Here is a 17,379-nt window from a genome sequence, read left to right as displayed (position 1 = left end):
TCTCCAAATGCACTCCTTTTGACAAATCAAAATCTGGGTGTTTGCTCCATTGTATGATGAAACTCCTTCACTCCTTTGTTCTCTGGCCAAGAAAAGGAAATGATTTAGTTGTTTGCTTCTTTCTGCCATTTTCAGTTTCTACACACACACATAGTGCTCTACATATAAAAGAGAATTTATTGTGAGTGTGTATGTGTGATGGTGTGGCATGAGAGAGGAGAGGCTGGAACATTGCTCTGTGGCTGTATCAGCATGCAGCAGGCAGGTCTTTGTCAGCCACCATGCTGAATAATGTCTAATAGGTAAAACCTAGGAGACACAAAGACAATGAGGGAGAACGAAAAGGATGGAAAGAGACTGACAGAGAGGAGGGATACAAAAAGAGGGTGATTTGGGCTTACAGTGCAGCAGGAGCGTGAAGAAGTGTTTACATATTTGGCCTCACAGTGAACCAGCACAAAATAATGACATGGCTTTATTTTTTTACATAAAGAGCAGGTGTTTATCATTTAATCAAAAAGAGTCTATTTTGAGCGGATTAGGATGCAAGTGTGGAAATGAACAATAGACAGTAACTGGGACAAGATGTAAAAGAATAACTGACAAAGACATAATTCAAGATTTCACTGAATGATAATTAATTCTTTGATTGCCTGATTGGCCCTGGACGTTTTTCCTGTTAATTAACAATAAACGGAGGACTTCTAATGCACTACCAAAGTACTGATTATGATGAATAGCAACGTTGCTGATGAAAGACGTTTGCGACAGACATTGTGGTCAGATAATTTAATAAATCTCTTTCAATTCTCACTCTGTCAGACCAGAAGGTAAACAATAAAAGGACAGTGAGCGATTGTAATCCAATAAACTTTTTAAATTCAGTGATTATTTACTTACTAGCTAGCTCTATGTTTTGTGTGGCTTCTGAAAAAAAAAATTGGTTTCCCTACACAGCCCATTGTCTATAAATGGAACATAAATAAAGTAGTCTGGACCTTCCCCGCACTAAGCAACAAGTGGCGGTATCGTTCGTGCACGGGAACAGCAGGAGAGAGAAAGTTTTATACATCGGTACATTCAAACATGCTGGACTCTAGGCACTGTCCAGAAGAGAGATGGCTGAGAAAAGCAGAAAAGGTCTGAAGAGTCCAAACTGTGAAACAAGTTATATGACCAGGCAAGGGTGGAGATTGGGCATTTCAATGCTAAAGAATCCTCAGAGATTTGAAAGGGATGAAAACCTACACAGAGGTTACTCTGTTTCTGCTCGACAGGTGAGTAACATTAGCCTTTCTGTTTCATACAAACAAAAGGTCAGTACTGTCTTGTCCATTTGTTTTGTTGTCAATTGGTTAGCTTTATTAGCTTTGCTGCAGCAGTAGTGACATTTTGCTAACCACAACCCTGGTAAGAGTAGTGACATTACTTGCTGTGTGTTTGTCTGCTCTAAAGTTATATAACGGTGAAAATACAAGTTTTGCTTGGACAGTGGGATTATTTGGGTTGATTCATAATATGAAATGCTATACCAGGTAGTGTAATATTAATGGAAGCATTCAGTCCTTTGCGTTTGATACAAATGTATTGTCACTGTATTTTTGTAAAAACAATTTCAGATAACTATGTTGTTTGCTTATTATTTGTTACTGTTGAAGTAAATCACAGTAATCCTACCGATACATAAATTAGACTCCATGGCTTTGACTTTGTCTTAGAAAAGTATTTTGCTTCAATACATATTTAAATATTGACAGGCTTGTTGTCACGCTTATCACTTATGGTGTGTATTTGTTCGGCAATTGAGTTTAAATATTAACAATCTTTCTGCAGAATCGCTTACCATCTCTTTAATATATACACACACTTACTGTTTCCATCCATCGTCAACCGCTTATCCTATACCTAATTTTTTTTTTTAACACACACACACACACACACACACACGCTTACTGTTTTCTTTCTTTATTTTATTTAATTTTTCATATATTTTAATATTTCTAACAAACACACATACGCTTTAATAACTTTACGCTTTAATTACTTGTTTAATGAAATGTATGGGGTTGATTGTTCTCAGGTAGTTTGTATGATGCTTTGGCAATATTGTTGTTACACATTTATGCCAATAAAGCTAATTTGAATTGAATAGTGTCCTTTCCTGACTTTCAGTTAACACCATCTTATGGTCAAAATTAAAATTAGTCCAATAGCCTGTTAGCATGCTCATGTTTTACATTCTATCTGTATTTGTTATTTTTTGTTGTAACTTATAACTGCTAAATTGAATGTTCATGATTGCTTTAATTCTTGTTGTTTCATATTATTTAGCCCTATAGATTTTGTCGTCATTCATCTTCTTTCTTTCTTCTTTTTCTCTGCTAAATGTGTTTGGGCAGCAAAACTGCTGCACAAAACCTCACTGAAGTGGCATTGGGTTACATATTCCACCCACTACTCAGGCTAAAATGCCACATAGACCTCATGGTGGCGCTATAACAATCAACTTTTATCAATTATCTAAACGGCTTCATTTAGAGTCAAACTTCTTTCATCATTTTAATCTCTGGATTCATCTGCATCTTTGTTCCAATGGTCTTCTGCTCTAAATGTCAAATTATGCGACTTTTTATCACGTCCCAGATGGTTTCACCAATCAACCCAAAACTTTGTCAGGATTATCTACGGACGTCGCTGATCAAAAGAATTCTGATACTTGAATCTGTTTGTGTTTTTTCATACATTTTTACTTTTGTGTCTTTATGTACAATTTTATATAAATGCTCGTAAATCAAAATTGGCTCAGGCTATTGTAACCAAACTTGACGCATCTGTTCAGGTGCTCAGTCCATGCTCCTGGGATGTTCTTCCACTAGGGGGCACTTGCAAAGATTTCATACCTCGTAATTCACTGCATGGATTCATACAAAATTCAGTTTGCACGATCAGGGTCACTACTCAGTTGATGCATAAGATGGCACTCTCTGATCTCAAGGAGATGCTGTAAAAATCAAGTTTGCGTTTCTGTAATTATCTCAAAGTCCAATTCTTTCATCACTTTAATCTCTTAAATCATCTGCATCTGTTCTTCTCCTCTGAAAATGTCAAATGTTCCATTTTTCAGGACTGGCTTGGATCCCAGTCAATTGCTGTAAGCTTGATGTAAGCACTGGCAACATTACTTAATCATTCATGCAAAAAGCACTGAAGAACTGAACCGAACTGTTAGCAGTGTCATTGTGAGCATGGTAGCATGTTGACATTAGCATTAGCTAGGGTGACCATAAGTCTTTTTTGCCAACATCCTCTTTTGGGACCCAAAAAATGCGTCCGGCTGAGATTTCAAAATTGCCCAAAATGTCCGAGATTCTGCTTTTGCTTTCTAAGTCAACATTCATTGTGTGCATTGAGAGTCAAGACTATATGAAACTGGACTGTAGGAAAGGCCCAAAGGCTTGCAGATTATATAAGCAACCTTGTGAGATGTACATTTACTTGAAGTACACACATGCACAGTATGACCTTTCCTCTTGCTAATGCAAGATAATGTCCTAAAAGTGTCAACATCTCATTTGTCACTAATGTAGCAGCAGTGATAGTGCTATGGCCACTTCTGAACCCTGACTGAAAATTATTTAAAATGTTTTTGTCAGCTAAATACTGTTTTAACTGTACATTCACAAGTGATTCCAAGATCTTTGACAGAACAGAGAGTTTTGATATTGGACGGTAATTATTCAGTTTTGATGGGTCTCCACCTTTATGTAAAGGGAGGACTTTTGGGAATAAAAATGTGCACTACAGGCTCAGCAATAATATCAGCTGACACTTTTAACAGAAAGGGATCCAGATTATCTGGACCTGCAGACTTTTTGTGATCAATGTCTGAGGGCTTTATGAACTTCTGACACTGAAATCGGTTTAAAATTAAAGTGTTCCCGATTTACATTTTCAGATGCTGACATGGGACAGATTTATTTACGGTTTGATCAAATATGAATCCAGCCTGAATAAAGTGTTTATTATACTGATTGACTATAGCTGCTTTGTCTTTTATTTCATCTGAACCAATGAGAATCTGTTCAGGGAGGTTTGAGGTGACACGTGCACTTGACAAAGATTTAACTGATTTCCAAAACTTTAAAGGGTTGTTTAAGTTTTCTGTGATTGACTTCAAATAAAACTCAGATTTGGACTTTCTAATCAAAGTACACTTGTTTCTTACAATTCTAAATGCAGTCCAATCAGCAGAAGAGTTGGAGAATCTAGCTTGTGCCCACATTTTATTTCTCAAACAGATTAGCTCTGATAGGCTGTCTGAGAACCAAGGGTTGTCCTTACCACTGATCCTAAACCTTTTGATTGGTACATGTTTATTTACAATGGAAATTAAATTTGAATGAAATAAATCCCATGCCATTTCAGCATCTGAAAACAAAGACACCCTGCTGAGATCACTGTGATACAGATCATGCAGAAAAGCCTGTTCAAAACTTTTAAAATGTCTTTTTAGGATGATGCGTGTTTTTACCTTGGGGATTTTTGTATTTCTCCAAGCGACTGCACAATGGTCACTGACGTCATTACAAAATACGGCAGTTGAGGTATATTTATGAACTGAATTTGTTATGATTAAATCAAGGAGAGTAGATTTTATTTCTGCTTTGGGATTTATTCTTGTTGGTTCATTAATAAGTTGCACTAAGTTTAGGTCATTATATAAGTCTTAAACAATCAGAGTTCCTAGAAAGCCAGTCCCAATTCATTAAGTCATTAATTTCATGTAATATTTCGGATATAGATTGGAAAGCATCCTTTGAGGCAGATGGAGGTCTATAGCACCCAACTACTGTAATATCAGAGTCTTTTGAGATATTCACTTTCACGGTCAGAATTTCAAACTGTTTAGCTTTAGTTAGTGACAGGGTTACAGAGCTTATAAACTTAGATTTCACATATATGGCAACCCCACCTCCTTTGCCAACCCGGTCAGTTCTATAAACTTTATAACCTTCAATAGAAATAAGTTCATCAGATACAGATTTTTTTTAAGCCAGGTTTCAGAGATGATAATGATATCAGCATGGTTGTATTAGCCCAGGTCTTGAGCATATCCATTTTAGGGACAAGGCTTCTAACGTTTAAATGTATGGCCATGTCTGAAATCTGAAGGAGTGACTAAGGATTGCAAAGTGTTAGGAGGACCAGGAACAGGACCAGGATTGGGCTAAATATTACCAGATAACATCAATAAAACCATAATCATACAACATAGTTTTTGTTTGGCTGGGTAATATTTGTCATTACCACTGTCCTCTATGAACTGAGAAAAAAGGTAATCTGAGACAATAAAATAGACATTTAACAGCAGTAGGTTCTGGAGATACAGGGTCTTATTAACTTGTGAACAGTTTTTTTTGGTTACACAGGTTGATTTTCTGGCGGTATCTCTCATAATGACTTGTAGATGAAGTTGAGAAATGACCACAATTTAACTTTATTAATATACTGCTTCTCATTTTGGTCATATTAAGTTCATCTAGTACAGGGCTGGACTGTATAAGTATGAAGAGTATAAACAAATCATGATGTCAAGTTACCAGGTTTAGTTGAAGACAGCCTTAACAGGGGTGAACAGTAGCTTGGAGTCAAAAAGTCAGGGCTACAGGATGGAGGCTAGCAGGGAGGCTTCCAGGTGAGAGTTAGCAAGCAGGGCTAATAGCATCAGGCTAGGAGTAGGGCTATCAGTAGCAGGCTAGCAGCAGGGCATCCAGGTGGTGGCTAGCTAGTGGGGCTAGCAGCAGAGCATCCAGGTGGTGGCTAGCTAGTGGGGCTAGCAGCAGAGCATCCAGGTGGTGGCTAGCTAGTGGGGCTAGCAGCAGAGCATCCAGGTGGTGGCTAGCAAGGGCAGCTAGCAGCAGGGCATCCAGGTGGTGGCTACCAAGTGGGGCTTGCAGTAGGGCATCCAGGTGGTGGCTAGCAAGCGGGGGCTACCATCAGGAGGCTAGCAAGCAGAAGTACCAGACACAGGCTACCAGCAGGGCATCCAGGTGGAGGCTAGTGGTGGCTAGCAAGCAGGGCTATCAGCAGTAGGCTAAGAAGCAGGGCTACCGACAGCAGGCTAGCAGCAGAGCTACCAGTAGCAGGGTAGCAGCAGGGCATCCAGGAGGTGGCTAGCAAGCAGGGCTTCCAGCAACAGGCTAGCAGCAGGGCATCCAGGTGGTGGCTAGAAGCAAGGCTACTGACAGCAGGCTAGCAGCAGGGATACCAGTAGCAGGCTAGCAGCAGGACATGCAGGTGGTGGCTAGCAACAGGGCCACCAGAAGCAGGCTAGCAATAGGTCATGCAGGTGGTGACTAGCAGCAGGGCTAGCTGCAGCAGGCTAACAAGCAGGGCTACCTGTAGCAGGCTACTAGCAGGGCATCCAGGTGGTAGCTAGCAAGCAGGGCACCAGGTGGTCAATGTCCAGGTTTTAAGTTGAAATTCAGCCTTATCCGCAATTAAAATAATCCCAGTATGGAGAAGAATGTCTTGTTTTTCGGGAGTATACTCATTTGAGTTTAAAAGACATAAAACATCACAATAAAAATCTTGAGATCTCAAACACTAAGATCCACACATAGGTGTGGCTTGGCTGCCATCTTGGATCATCCCTTCCTCGTTACTTTGTTTGGGACTATTTTCAGCTGCAGATTTGGTGTGCATGGGCTGTGGCTCAGGAGGTAGAGCGTTGCCTGTTAATTGGAAGGTTGGCGGCTGTTCCACCAGTGTGTGAATGTTAGTTTCTGTTTGAGCACTTTGAGTGTGTGAATGGTGAATAGACTAGAAAGGCACTATACAAATACGGAGCATTTACAAGTTGTTCCGGTTGTCCACCACTGTATTTAGTCCAAAAAAAACAGCTACAGTTGTCATTTTTATTTTTCAACTTCCCGCTATATTTCTACAGGTTTTGAGCATTGCTGCTGCCTCACCATCATAAAACGTTCTCCCCACAATCAGACTGTCACCAAAACACTTCAATATGAATAGCTCATACTACTACTAGTACTACTGTGCCATTGTGACCAACTCAAGTTCAATGAAGGATGAACAACAGAGTGTTAAAGAGAGTAGGCGTGTGAAAGTGACCTGTTCCATCAGAGGCTGGACTGAGGGGGCGTTTGGCGGGAGAGAGACTTTCGATTAGAGTCCAAGTCCAACGTTCAACTCACACTCTGAAGTGAGAATTGGTGCTTTGCCTGCTGCAGCTCTCCAGTGGGCGGGCTTCCTTGAATACCCAAATGCTTCTCTCTCTCTCTACTATACACATACAGAGACAAACACATATACTGATGCATGCAAGTGGAAGCAACAGAAAGAAGGAGAAGAGTGAGGATAGGAAAAGAGATGAGAGACAGAGGCAGTAATATCAACAGACAAATATGAAGCCATCCAAGACATGTCATCAGACACGAGTTTCATTTCTGTTTTGAACAGTGTGCCTCAGCTCAGCTGTTTGGTTGATTTCACACAGACTCACAATCCTGATGCTAAACTCATTGTCACGACACACAGATTAGATTTTTTTTCATGTCTGCTTAAAACCGGGTGGGCCCACACAGGATCGGATTTTTCCACAGTTCCTCGTCTTGAAGGAAATCTCTCCTCGGAGATGAACACTGGTGCTCGGTGGCCCATTTAATTGAGAGAGGCACTGAGTGACAGGTGAGAAGGATGATGGGAAGGCTGCTGCCACAGTGATGTTGGATCTGTGAGGATCCTGCTCGGTGTAGATGCACTCAATTTACTGACCTGCCACGGGCACAAGGCAGAGAGAAATGGCAAACACGTAGTTCCTCCAGCTCAGGGCTCTACAAATTATTTACAAGCACACTGTGCGAGTAAAGACTACAACCTACCGTAATCTCCCCCACCACCCCACAACTAATCTTTCAAAGCATAGTTGGACTGGCCACCAGGAGCACCAGGAGAAATCCCAGTGCGTCGGTCGGTTTGAGGGGTGCTTGAGCAGCCTGTTATACAAAATCAGCAACAGTGTAAATAACCCAATATAATTGTAATTGTAATACTGTAATATTAACATGTCGGTTGTGTTTTGAAGTAATTTTAAACTACTGTAGCAATTTCTTGTATTTTGTTTAATGGGCTGACACAAGGTTTGTGAACTAGTGCTAAACTATGCTAATGCTCTGAAACTGTATGGTAGGTAGCCAATTTATTAGTTGTTTTTGTTTGTTTGTTTTGTAACCAGCTCTTACATTGGTTTTCCGATTTGTAATAAATCCAAAATCATCAGTTCAAGTTGACCATCTTTCGCAGGATATGCTACAAACAGAGAAGCTTCGTCTGCAGCTGAAACCGCCAAATTAGTGAATGGTCATAAAGTTGTTACTGTGATGTAGAGACAGAGCTCAGTTAAAACTTTATGGATAAAAGATACATTTGTTACAGATTAATAACTGTAACGGGATATACAGCTGAAACGAAGCTGTGTTTACTGGCTTCTCATGACCCGCCCTTCTCTGCTTCTGATTGGCTAGTAGTCCTTAACTAGGAACTGTGTATGTGCGACTCCCAACAAAGATCTTGTAGAGGCAAGATGTGTCACTCCATAGCTAAAACGAAGCACACAACAAGAGGTGCAAAAAGGTGTTTTTTGAAAATGAATCCATAAATCTGTTATGGTACAACCCCTAAATACTGAAAATGAGCATAATATGACCTCTTTAACATTATACTAACAGTATAGTATAAATGAACATTGTACTTCTTATTTAATGTTATAATATTACACTAATACACTGATTTATGCTAGTTACTACTCCAGATTGTGGATAGAGCAGTGAATGTAGATTTAGCCAGAGCCATGATGCCATTTGCCAATATTTGCTCCTGGGAGCAACATGTTCTCCTTGTTCTGTTTTATATCTATTTAACTGAAGTTGTTGTTTAAAATATTTATCAGTAATCTTGTTTACAGTGTGGCGTGGGTGGTGCTGGTGTGTCGTGTATCCGTCCCTGGTTCAAACACTTCAAGTCCCACAAGATACAAGACACAATGCACCAATTACAGCAGAGTTTTCTGTTAAGAGTGTGTTCTCTTCAATATTTTAAAAAGCATTGACTTTTAAGTAGTATTTTAAAGGCCTATGCCAGTGTCCAGATACCAGGGTCTTCGCTTTCATAGTCCTCACGTGGTTTTCACATCAGAATTGCACACAAGGAGAAGGAGCACACACATGTAGTATCATGTGTATATAATACATTGTTTGTTAATAATCTCGAACATTTTTCACATGTGCTCCTTGGGAAAAAGGTTAGCATAGAGCCCTGCATCTGAGTGTGTCATTCATATGGCCGGTAGCAAGGAAATGAGCATTAAAATATAAGAATTGCTACTGTAAATTGAGCATACTGTATGGCAACTCTGAGCATGAGTAATGATATTAAATCTACATTTTACATCGATTTTTGTTTGTGCGTGTGCACCCATTTGAGTAGGAAGACAGACAATGCACTAACAGAGGCAACAATTTAACTAGATGTCTGTGGGAAACATTCGTATATTGTTAGTGTGTAAAAGCACACGTGTTTGTGTGTGAGGCAAAACTATGCTACCTCTCTGTGTCTGTGAGGGAAAAGAGGGTGAAGAAGAGAAAGGGCAGCAGAGACAGCAAGGGCAAACCACACACACACACACTCAAAGGGCAGTGTTGCTTTGAGTTTTTTGAGTAGCACATCAGAGCAGCAGGAAGACAAAGCACAATTTTTAGAGATACACTACAGAATGCAGCAGTTTCAGGAGGCAAATGAGCATTGTGGCAAGTGAGTAATTGTGTTCCTTATGCCAGTGATTCTGCCCACACAAGCTCAGTGTGACTGCTTACAGGGCAGCATGGAGGGTGTGTTTCTGTCCTCCTGTTGCTATAATTTATGTTTATTCCTCCTGTGTGAACTTGCTACTCATCAAGGATGAAAGGGGAGAAATTCCGATTTATCATAATTTATCTTAACCGTTTTGTTTTCTCATTCCTATCACCAAGTTAACTGCACAAGCAGTAAACACATCACAAGCCATCATCACCACTTTGGTAAACTTAAGGTGAACGCACTGAACACTATAAGGGACAGAAGCACAACAGGGCTGCCATGTTCAAAAAACAAATTAGAACTAACCTTTAATTAGTTTGAAGTCATTTGAATGCAAATCACAACTAGCAAGAAGGGAGATGGCAAAAGGAGCAAATATTCATACAATGACATCATGGTTCTGGCTAAATCTACATCTGACCACTCCAGAGGCACTATCCAGCTGGAGGAGGAACTAGTATAAATTTGTGGATTAGTACAATATTATAACAATAAATAAAAGGTTTAATGTTAGTATAATACTTATACATGTATAGGTTACACTTTATTTGTCTTATGTCTGCTGACAGATTGTTTATAGTAGGCCTATTTGTAACATTTTAACAGCTTAATGATATTCAATAATTCAACAAATAAAATTGTTTTCTGTCGTGTTGAGATTTTATTAGGGCCAATATAAGTGTATTCAATATAATTTCAGATAATCGTTTCATATATACCACTAGCATAATAATAGTTACATGGTATGTTGTTCTCATTCATTAAATCCTTGTGCAAGAAAAATGCTCTACATGGTGGTTAGTATAATGTGTTAATGTAAGTGCTAACTTGTCGATAATCAGAACCACTCATACAGAACGAGTTCAACATTTCAAAAGTTTGCTGTAGCACAAGTCAACTGTTGTGTATAATTTTAGAGCATTATAGCCTAAATTGTTATTGTTAGTTATTAGAGCAATGGTGGTCTACATTATCGTCATCAGTGTTATTTTATATTGTAAAGTTGGGATCATAGTGTTAAAGCTCTATAGCTCTGAGAGTATGTGCACCTTTTTGTATGTAACTGCCTAGGCTCAGCAGTAGCACGTGTGTGTGTGTGTGTGTGTGTGTGTGTGTGTGTGTGTGCTTTGGGAGCAGAGTGAGGGAGCACAGTAAGACAGCACCAAAACACCAGCTAAGGAATATGCAGAAGTAGATTTTGTGAAAATTGTGTTAGAAAACATACATCAATATAGTCCATCACAGTAAGAATGTCTGTTTCTAGTACAGAGCACAACTTATTCCACAAAGTCAGTTATGGTTGAAATAGTATGATCAGCAGAGGGCATGCAAAGGACATAGAGAGGGGGAGCAGTGCAGTCAAAAAACTGACATCAGTGCAGTCAAAAACAATCACAGTTAAATAAAAATCCACCAAATGCTGAAAGATTGGAAAACAGAGAGAAGAGAGACACCCAGTCAAAGTAAAATAAAAGTGATAAAAATCCACCAAAAGCTGAAAGGATGGAAAGCGGTGGTCGTGGTGGTGGCTGAGGCACGCAAAAATCTGGGACTTTCCCAGCTCCAGATCAGCAGAAAAGAGAGCCAAGAGAGTTTGTGATGCCAAGAAACAAAGCTATAAAGGAGGTCTAAAAGGAGGTGAAAGTCAGTTGTTACATGATTTCTTGTCTGGTAACAGAATGGGGCTCTATTTTGCATCAATCTCTCACCATCGCCAGTGGAACTTTTGTATTCTAATTGGTGTCTGTTTCTGTTGATAATAAAAATGTTGGTAAATTTTCAAGCTTTCTTATCTGGCCCAAGTCTTGAATTTTTTTACACGACACAACCTTTTTTAATGTTCCGCCCCATCCAGGCTGTGATTGGTTGGTTCATGAAAAGTACCACTGATGAGCAACTTTATGCACACGCTTCACCAAAGAGTAAAATATAATAGTGCCGGTACATGTCAAAGCAATGCAAAAAATGCACACAATGAGTGCTGACTGTAGGCAGCAAAAGCAGAATCCCAGACATTTGGGGCGATTTAGAAATCCCAGCCGGACGCATTTTTTAGCTCCCAAAAAGACGACATATGGTCACCATAGTTTATAGTATTCTGTTTATTTCAATGACCCGATTTTTTAATGATTGATTAAAATGAACTTTTCTTTTGGCTTTTGAAGGGGGGCGTGACAGACAAAGTTTGAGAACCACTGCTTTAGTGACGAGCAACTGTAAGAAAGCTTCATTTTACCTAGTCAGCAAAAATTTATACCTTATTTATGATTTTTTTTAAATCTATGATCAATCTATGATTATGTGTATGCATGCCTCACTAGTTGCAAAAAGAACAACAATAGCCAAGTTCAGTAACAGGGCACCATGGCACACAATGGGTCAGATGAAGAGGTCAAATGTGAACCAGGAGCAGTTTGGGTAAAAATTTGACAGCTTGGCTTAATTTCCTCTTACTGTGGTTTGTTTATGTAAAACTTGTCTAATCGTTTGACTCACCATATTTCTTGCCCCATAAGACTGTTTATTACCACATACCTTGATGAGTACCATGTCATGATCATAGCGAGTGTGGCCAAAACTATGGAAATAAGAATTTCATTTAACCTAACATTATGCATTTTGTGTTAATGTTTCATTTTTGTTTATACAAAAACTGTGCGTGTGTAAGGTCAGAGAGATCAGTAGATTTGACAGTCCTATCAGTGCCAAGGAGGATAAGGTGAACTCTCTACTGTCACAAGCCACTGAGTCGCTTGTCAAATGTGCAATTTCATCATGTCTTCCCGTTTTTTGTGCATACACAGACTCTCTCTCTCTCACACACACACACACACACACACACACACACACACACACACACACACACACACACACACACACACAACACCTCACCACCTTCACCACTCCTCTTGCTTTATGAATATTCATCAGACAGCGGAAGGTGATGTCAGCCTTTTTTCTTTTTTCAGCAGCCGCAGTAGTTTTCCTGAGTGCTTTCTTGGAGCACTGGTACTTCAATGACATTGCAGATCAACAGTCAGAGTGGCAGAAACCAGATGCAGAAGCAGCTTAGGGGATTTCTCTCAATCAATCTCTGCTGTTTCATCCCAGATGATCTGCGCACACTTTGAGCTTTTAGAAGTGCTGGAATTCAATGCGGCTTTGATGAACACTAGGGGGGACTTTGCAAATGCCGATTTCTGTTTGGATGTTAGATCATTGGCAGCGCTGGGTATAAGCAGAACATCGTTTGGCCGACTGTGCGGCCCAGAAAGTGAGATGTTTTACTTATTGGGCTATGAATCAGAGAGTTCAGCACTTGCACGCCCACAGAGAGTTACCTAAGCTGCTATATATTTTTTTCTGCTTATCCAATAATCATTTCAGGGAACTTATATCACTGTAATTGGAGCAAACTACAAAGTTCTACTCCTAAAAGCTGGAAAAATTAAAAAATGAAATAAAACCATCTGTGCGTGTCAAAGCTTATGGTGCAGTTAAAGTCAATGAAAAGTTCAGCGCACATTTACCATTCCACAGACCACCAGACATAAACAGGAGTGGTTTACTATTTTTTTCTTTCAAATGCACAACAAGCAGGTAATTTCTTTCACTTCACAAAGTAAACATTAACTCTTCCCCATTAAAGTAAAGATTATGGTCTTGATGAATTGGTGCTGCAGCAGGAGTCAGAAAGCTTTATTCCAATGAGGCCTGCCACAGCCTTCCATAAAAAATAAAAATAAAAAACACTATGCAATTGTGCTCTGTGATGCAAAACGTGGCCAATTAAATTGACTTCTCCTCCAAGGCAAGGAATGCTCCCTCTCCACTGTAACTATTCCACCAAATCAAATCATTCAGCTCGAGCTAACCTGAGAGCAGGCGCCTGTGACACTCATTTCAACACAAACAGCCTCCACTATAGTTTTATCGTCCACTCATAGGGTTAGTTAAGGCAGAAGTGCTGACCGTGGTGCTGAATCCAATGGCTGTCTCATTCATGGGTTGATTCATGGCAGACATTATTTGGGTGGACGGCCTGATTGCCTGCATGAACAAGCTGGACTGCCCTGACCCAGAGACCTTCTCTAAATCCCGCTGTCTCATATAACGAAACGCTTAAGGACTGCAAGATGGTATCAGAGAGCCATTTAAAAAAGATTACAAAACAAAAAATAAAGATAGACTGGAAATCAATAGATGAAGCGTTACCACAAGTCAAAGATGATGAAAGAAAGAATAAACAAGGGAAGAGGATACTGAAAGAAGACTAAACCCAAACAACAGTCAGAGAGATAAGACATTCTTGTGGCCAAGGGGAGAGACTGAATGTAATTAATGAGCCTGTAATTCGTTACTCAGGATGTTGGAGGGAGGGTGTATATGGAGGCAGAGGAGGAGGAGAGGAGGAGGAGAGGAGGAGGGAGGAAGCAGATGACTGTAAATGCATCTCTGACCCGACTACTTTAATCTGTCCCAGAGAGAGCTGGATGTGATCTCCTTGCTTAAGAGAGAAGTCAGGTCTGCCTCCTGCCGTCAATGATTTATAATCTTCTGGTCTTCGCCCTCATTCAGCATTTCACACAGCAGCAGGTGCAGAAAAAGCCAACACAAACACACACACACACACACACACACACATACACTGCTGTATATATGCAAACTGCAACAACAAGTGCATGAAAAGTAATTGCAACATTATAGTATTATTTATTATTTATTTATAGTTCTTACTCAAAACTTTAAAAATACATTTCTCACATGACAGGTCTTTATTTTTTACACAAAACCAAACAAAATCAGGCTTCTGATTCTGGCCAACCTCCACCAGTTTTGTCAGCTGAAATAACAATGGTCGCCAGCAGATTTCAACAGTTATAGCTAGCTGGCTATTTAACCCCCGGGAGTTGGTAAAAAACTGTGTCTCCATATTACTTTTTAACCTTTTTAGCTGTCTCTTTTTTTAAACAATATGGACTTGATGGCTACATACTTCAAGTATATAGTGCTAACAGGTGGTGAAGACAAGGAAATAAAGCATTGCTCTTGTATTGCAGGACATCTAGTCACCATTAGTGCAAATAAAAATGCAGATTAGTTTTAATAAGCCAGCTTTGATGCTGCTGATACAATAGAAAAATATATGTGGAGGAGCAACACAGAGGTTTTGTTTTTTTAGAAAGTACAGGTTGCTGCACTCATAGCCAATAGTCAATAGCCAAATAGTTAAATAATAAATCAGCCTCTGCTTTCAATGATCCAACAGGTGTGTGCAAAGCATGTTGACAGATGAAATTGCCCTTAATCAAATAGTCAGAATTTACAAAAACCAACAATCAAGAGCAATTTGCCTCAGGAGAGAGAGCACATTCACAAAGGCAGGCGTTTAGTTTTTGCTCATCAGAGGTGGCTGTTCTTTTCTCCTACTGTTAAAATTCATTTTGTTTAATTTTCAGTCAGTTTAAAGGCTTCATCTTCCGTGTTCTGCCATAAGAAGCTTTGAGTCACTGAGCTGCTGCCAGTTCCAATTTTCCCCATTTTTAAACGGGAGCGTGTCTTCCCACAAAACCTACAAATGATTTCTGAATCTGCAGCGCTGTAATGGGATTATGAGCAGGAACTCAATCATCCAAGAGCTACAGTTGCTCCACGTGTGAGAGGAACCTACGCATTCGCTCCATCCTAAAATGTCAACAGTGGGTGCCAATCAAAATGTTCAGACTAAGACAAAAGAAGGGGAGAGGATTTTTTTTTTCTTACATATTCCACATGTGAATTATAGTTCTTTACTTTTTTTCCTCTCACAGGTTTAATGATACCTTCGCTTGCAGTCACAGCTCAGTATTTTTTGTGTCTCCTCTCCCTGGGCCAGAGTCCCAATCCTATCAAGCTGAAACAGGAACAAAGACCGTGGTCCCTCGCCTCCTACCCCCTCGATCCCCACTTCCACCCCACACCAATCTTTAAAAATCCCCTCTTGGTCCTGGTCCTCACCTCTGAGCGACCTGGCAGAGCTCATAATCCAAACTTTTTTTGAAAGGCAGAAAAGTTCCAGTAAGCTCCAATGTTGCATCAGGAAATATTGCGTGCAAAATATTCATGCTGAGGTGTAGTTGCTGTTTCATTCAGTGTTTAACAAAAAAATGCTATATCAAGTTGTGGATTTTAGCAACTGTTTTGGAGTGCTTGCTTTTTTATAATCCTCTGTGGCCATTGTACTTGGTCAGATGGAGTTCTTACTTTGTGACTAAACGTGATAATGGCTGAGCTTCATGCCTCAGCAGTTTTAATTAAATGCATAACACAATGACTAATGCCCCCTTGCTGCAATATACATATTATTTTATATTCTATAGGAACTAGAAATGATTATATGGACCGTGATGGAGGTTCAGGTTTGAGGGTATTTGCTAACATCTGAACAACCACCTCATAATGTTGTCATGCTGGCAGCAGACTAAGCAAGATATCCAAGATGTTTTTATTCCCAGCCACCTTCAGGTCTTCTTGGGGTATCCGGTAGCATTCCCAGGCTGGATGGGAACACTTTAAGATGTTAAATTTTCTCTGTCATGATGTCTTTTCTTTCTTTCTTTGATTACATTGTCTCCATCTCTTCAGGCCTGTATAAACTGTGGCTACTTATTCAAAACATACTTAAAATTGAAAAGGCTTCACTTCCTGTGCTACAGACAGGACTGTAGCTACCATGTGGTTATTTTGTCTGTATTTTAAGAAGACATCCTTTTTTTTATTTGTAACTGGGACTTTAGGGAATTTACCAATTTAAAACAGGCATATCTCTGGTGTTTGATAGGCTATAGAGTCCAGTACTTTTATACTCGATATGTTTAATACAGATTTATTAGGCCAATAAATATATGAGTTGTTGTTGATGTTTATTTCTGGTAATTTGGGAAAAGCAGCATTTATTGCTTAATCTAATAGTATAACAAATTAGAAAACATAATTCATAAACAGCTAATTCACTAATTACATGCAAATATTTGTGAAAAAAATTATTTAGGCATTCTTTTGGGTGTCAGGTGAAATTTTTCTGAGGGCTAAAGGTTTTTCTGTTCGTACAGTCAAATTTAGCCTGTAGTTCTAACTTAAGTGTTAGTGGAGTATTATGCATCACCCAATTAAAACAGGTTGCACCTCACAAACTAGTTATTAAGTAGAGATTAATTATTAATAAACATTAATACCCACTAACTGCCAGGTGTAATTGTAGCTAACTGAACCTACTGACAAAGCTAACATTAGCTTGCTAATGTATGACCTGTTTACAGAAAGGGTTAGTAAGTGCGGTCAACAGCTGACCCTAAAACCTGACAAATGCTGTTTGATAATAATTCTTGAAGATTTTATATTAGGCTACATTTCACAAAAATAAGACAACATACCTCAAAATACAAAACGCTGTGACAATAACATTTGACTCACATTTGAGTCACAATAGTTGGCCAAGCGTATTTCTTTTTTTGTCTTTACTGAGCA

The sequence above is a fragment of the Micropterus salmoides genome, unplaced genomic scaffold (assembly GCF_014851395.1).
Source record: "Micropterus salmoides isolate LMB-PRFRI ecotype aquatic unplaced genomic scaffold, ASM1485139v1 Ms_hic_scaffold_19, whole genome shotgun sequence".
In the NCBI taxonomy this organism is placed as follows: Eukaryota; Metazoa; Chordata; class Actinopteri; order Centrarchiformes; family Centrarchidae; genus Micropterus; species Micropterus salmoides.
The sequence above is the reverse complement of the archived record's forward strand: the minus strand, read 5'-3'. Positions refer to the sequence as shown.